Genomic DNA, 5,000 nt, shown 5'->3' with positions numbered 1-5,000 from the left:
TCTGACGAAAAGCGTGCTGTCACGTATTGGAGTCAAAGGCATAGGACTAGCTGATCCTGCGTTCGACAAGCAAAGGAAATATTAAATAATAACTTTTTTGGAAAGGTGTCACCGTTATTGGTTATCAATATCCGAAAAACAGCGAAAAGGTTTCATGAACACGAGCTGCAAATGATCAATGTTTTAATAAATAAAACACAATCAGGAATTATAGAACAGAACCTTAATATGCACAAAATGGGAATTTTGAAAAACAAAAACAATCACTCATCATTTGATATTTCCTATAAAACTCCGTTGCCGCCTTGGAAGTGATATACTTAGCGCTAAACGGTTTACCAACGCGAAAAAAGCCTGACGAAGTGACGTGCAAAAAAACGATACACGAATTGCTGTAAACCAAGGGAAATCATGCTCAGCAAATAAAACTCTCCTTTACTTCTCTTTTCCTTCGACGAGCGAAATATTCCTTCTACGTGAAAGAGAAAAACGCGTGTTTAAAAGGGGTAGTCTTTAGTTTGCGCGACTTAAATAACCCGCCATGTTAATTCTGCGATCCGTACACCTTTGGTAAACAAGTATTTCGCAAGGTGATGTAATGTGTCTCCTGATGGCTCAGTGGCCGATTGCCGGTACTGTTTGTGGTGGATAGAAGAAGGTAAGGTAGCAGCGATTTAACAACTCGCAGTCGTTTTGAACTTCAACTGCAGACAAGCGCCACCTGACTTCACTGATAATAAAACATTAGAAATTCAGTCGCCGATAGCTGTGAAAATTTTAAAAGATAGCAGCTGCTTTTTTAGTTTACCTTTTTTATTCTTTTTACAATATCCCTAATAAGACCTTAGCTTTGTTTCGAAAAAATAAACGAAAATTATGAACACACTCCCTCACTTTATCTCTTTGCTATTTCGTTTTGCCTTTTTGAAATGACAATCCCAAATTTCGTAATAGTAAGCCGAATTTGTTTTTTAAGAACTTCCTTTTCGCCAGCATGTTTGGTTACTGCTTATGTCAGTAGTGGGAATTAATTTTATTCACAAATTGAATTTATTGAAGAGTTTTTTTTCTATGGCAATTGTTGTTTTTTAGCTGAAAGCTTTAAATGTTTACCTCTCAGCGCATCCAAGAACAAGGAGATGACACTCAACTCAACCAAAAAACACTAAATTTTACATCAAATGTGATTTCTTTGATGAAGCGCATGCTGGCTTAGACAAGCACCGAAATCTATCTATCAGCCCAGTTTTCTCTGTCGAATTCTAGAGTTTTCGCACTTTGAATACAATCAAGGATCATTTGCGATTTTTCAACCATTGATACCATGAAAACGAAGCAGCTTCGTTCTTAAACCAAAACATGATAAGATGATATTCTTTTGGGGAGCGTAAAGGAGTAGAGAAGACAATAGCTGGCTTTCCAAGTTACTGAAAACACACCGTACGACAAAAGCACGAAACTTAAATTTGTATTACACCTGTTATGAAGCTTAATGCGCATGCGTTCTTATCATACAAATAAATTTCTACCTCCCGAAGTTTCATTGTCTCTATACTAAGAATCTCTTTATTTCTTAAATATTTCTTTTGAAAAGAACAAGTGAAAAGGAATTTCAAAAGGCCCCAACCTTGTTTTGACCGCCTATATTGATTACACACTGGCTAGGGTAGGCATGTTTTGGAAATTATCTTGATTGCGAACATTAGAATATTTAATTAAATTATATTTAATTTATTTAATTTATTTTGACACAATTGCTTTGTCTTATAAGTAATCTATAACCTTTTCTTCCCCGCGCTATAATCAAAGTCGGCCAATTGATTTGTCAGTTTTAGGTCACTAATAGTACATGGTCTCGGTTTCGTTTTGGATTTATTTGTATGCAACGGTAAACGAAAGGTCGCCAGAGTGCATGTTTGCATACTTGAAAAGAACGTTGTCAGTTCTCGCCAGGAGAAATGGCTGTTATAGTTAGGTTTGTTGCATATGACAAAAATTTTCCGGAATTTTGATGTGATATCAATTGTTGTTTGTTCTGGTGAACGAAACGAGAGCCTGCGTAAGATCGGCTTAAATTACTTTAACTGTTAGGGCGTACATTTGGTGTGATTTCGACTATATTTTGAGCGCAAGCTTTCTGTTGGCATCGTGGACAAATATATTTCAAGAAGCATTAAACGGACTTACCTGTTTCCGGAGTTCTTTCAAAAAATTAAGAGCTTGCTTCACACAATACTCGATGGCGCTGTCCAAAAGAATCCGCTTTTTCTCTAAAAAATTCCGCCTAACTGGTTGGCTGGCTCCAAAGTAAATTCAATATCTTTCTTCCGACCACGCGAACACAACACACAGTAAAGTGTTCCTTTTAAAATCTTGATTGAAATTGGACTATGTATATTTTAATTTCATTCACGTGGGTTTGTTCTTGAGATCAGGTGTATAGTGAATTAGTAACAAGCATTTACAGATGAAGTTATTAGTTACAAATCCTTGTAATTGTGGGGTATAGAGTTTCCAAGTATTAGCTGCGTAATAATGAATTTTCTTTCACTGTAAGGTCTTTTTTGATTGTGCCATTGTTACAGATAATTTCGGTCTCCAATTAAAGAATACAAATACTAGTCAAGTTTACGATTTGTAAAACTTGTTTCTCCCAGAACAATAATTTGTGCTTGATTGTTTTTCCTAAAGGCGAACTCGACTGAAAAATCTATTTTCAAGGCGTCCCAAGAAAAACGTTCAAGTATCGGCTTCCAATTTTATCATTTTTTCGTCGGGAAACATGAGTAGAATTATACCTGAATACGAAGCAACTGGATTAAGAACATAAAAGCTATAGAAGCTATTAAACCTTTGTTTATGAGGCTGAATTGACAAAATGAAAATTCGTGTATTCCATGATATTACACGTCCAAACATAACAAGCCTTTGTTTTGCGGTATTTAATTCCAGCCCATTTAACGCCTTCCCTTCATCTGACCACAAATCGAATATTCATCTTCTTATTTGGTAGTAAAGTACCTATGTGAAAAAGTAAAACTTTAACATGACCAACAGACTACAGAGAACCTTTCAGAAACCTTGTGATGCAATTGAGGAACTCAGTACTAATCAATAATTTCGGCTTTTCTAAAAAACATGAAGAAGAAAGAAATAATAAAATAAGCGACTGACTGCAAAACTGTACGCAGGTTTGGTCTTTTTTTGCTAGGTTCACAAAAAGGTTGCCAAGACAGATGAAGAACGAATAACCTAACTTAGGTTCGGTTGATAATAAAATTGAATAGCTCATTTCAAAACGATTTTTGTTTAGGTCCCTTAGAGCTATTGTCTTAAAAGGTCTCTATTGGTAGACACGAAATTTAATTGCTTTAGTTTTATAGCAATCGGAAATACTGCTATGTTGGCATTCATGGTTTTTTTTTAAAATAACCAAGCACGTGGTCAGAAGAATAGCGATTTTTGTCAATCATGTTAATGCGGCAGTGTTCAAGCACTTTTACTAGAAATCCTTAACTTTTAATTGTTGAGTTTTCACGTCTTCTTCACGTCTCCGTCACAAACTACTGTGGTGAATTTCCGGAGTTCTTTTCAGAGCAACAATAGCGATAAATAAACTCGCTGTTGGACGGCGCACGTAACGTTGTTTCACAGAAGAGAGTTCGTAAGACCAAATATCGCAGCAATCCAAAGCATTGAATACTGACTTTTTGTTTAAAAAAAATAATGCAATAAAATGGAAAAACCGGACGAGCCAATCCCATTATTTTTTATGTTTTGAATGCTTGAAATTACTCGCGTTACGCTGACTCAGTGATGTTTCAAGGGAAAAGATATGACAAATTCAGTTCTTGATTCGTTTTAAAATCTCTGGTTTAGTTTTTTTTAGTAAGGAATGTAATATCACTGAGTAAATGTAAAATACATTATTTACTGCGTACAGCAATTTTCGCTTTAATACTGCTATGTGGAATTCACAGATTTGCTTGCCGCCGGAAAGTCTCTTAACTGATTTCTTTATATCTATGCTAAACTGATATACGTTTTGATGAAATATTTGTGCTTTCCCGATGATTCCTTTTGGCCGCCTCATTTATCTGAATGTTTTGATATTTCAGAGAAGACACAACATTCATTTTTATATCTCGAGTTCAACACTACTTGAGTTTTTATTCAAGCATTGCCAAGAGACAAGTTGGATTCCGAAACGAAGAAGGAACCGTCGGGGGTTGCTTACGTTAAGGAAGTCATCAAATAATTGTGACGATAAAATCTATAATTATAAGAGTAGAAAATCGTTTAAAATAATTTTTGTCGATACCAAAGATGGTCCTTCAAACACATGTTTTATGAGAAGAGTACACATTGCTAGTCATACAGCTCAATAGTGTTATTTTATGTAAATCAGTACAATTCCTCGGTAATTAATTCTTTTTCTTTGCGGCCGCGATTCAGTGATTTCTGTTGATAACGTTGATTGTGCATCGTTAAGTGGAATACTTTGGGAAAAGTGTCGAAGATGATCAATTAATTGTAAGAGCCAAATTACGTGAATTGCACTGAAATATTAGGGGCACCCAACGATAATCTTAGGTGAAATATGTGTTCGGGAGATTGAAACTGTGAATTTCGGTTCTACTTTGCAAAACAGCTACAGATTTCTTTACTAAAACATCATCTAAAAGATTCCCAACCAAGGAAAAGTAGTCCCTTACATTTTCGGAAGGGATATTTTTGCAATTTTTGGTACTTGAAAAGGTCACCTAGCAGTTTCGGATGAGAAAATGGTTCGGTTGGAAGTTCTTAGAAGGTTACGTTCAGCTAGCAATTTCTGAAATGAAGATATCATTCCCTAAAATGTTCGGACAGTTCAAACAGATCAAATTATTCTAGGCGATGAAAACATCTCTTTAAACAGTCTTTATACGTAACAAGGAGCCTAGAAATGCTTCTCAAAGGCTTTTGGCTTTATTTGCTCGTTGGTTGCCTTTGAAATATGA

The 5,000-nt window shown here is 35.5% G+C and overlaps 1 protein-coding gene and 1 long non-coding RNA gene across 2 annotated transcripts in view; one reads left to right on the top strand and one right to left on the bottom strand.

Moving 5' to 3' along the window:
* LOC138013244 (ETS translocation variant 1-like) overlaps positions 1–2,335 on the bottom strand; it is a 15,450-nt gene extending 13,115 nt beyond the window's left edge. The window contains exon 1 of the mRNA XM_068860267.1: positions 2,188–2,335. The gene's annotated coding sequence lies outside the window, so the exon portion shown is untranslated. The remainder of the gene's footprint in view (positions 1–2,187) is intronic.
* The window catches only part of LOC138013246 (uncharacterized), an 11,063-nt gene continuing 6,309 nt past the window's right edge, over positions 247–5,000 (top strand). The window contains exon 1 of the long non-coding RNA XR_011125194.1: positions 247–658. This is a non-coding gene — a long non-coding RNA (uncharacterized lncRNA). The remainder of the gene's footprint in view (positions 659–5,000) is intronic.

The sequence above is a fragment of the Montipora foliosa genome, chromosome 8, assembly GCF_036669935.1.
Source record: "Montipora foliosa isolate CH-2021 chromosome 8, ASM3666993v2, whole genome shotgun sequence".
In the NCBI taxonomy this organism is placed as follows: domain Eukaryota; kingdom Metazoa; phylum Cnidaria; class Anthozoa; order Scleractinia; family Acroporidae; genus Montipora; species Montipora foliosa.
The sequence above is the reverse complement of the archived record's forward strand: the minus strand, read 5'-3'. Positions and strand labels throughout refer to the sequence as shown.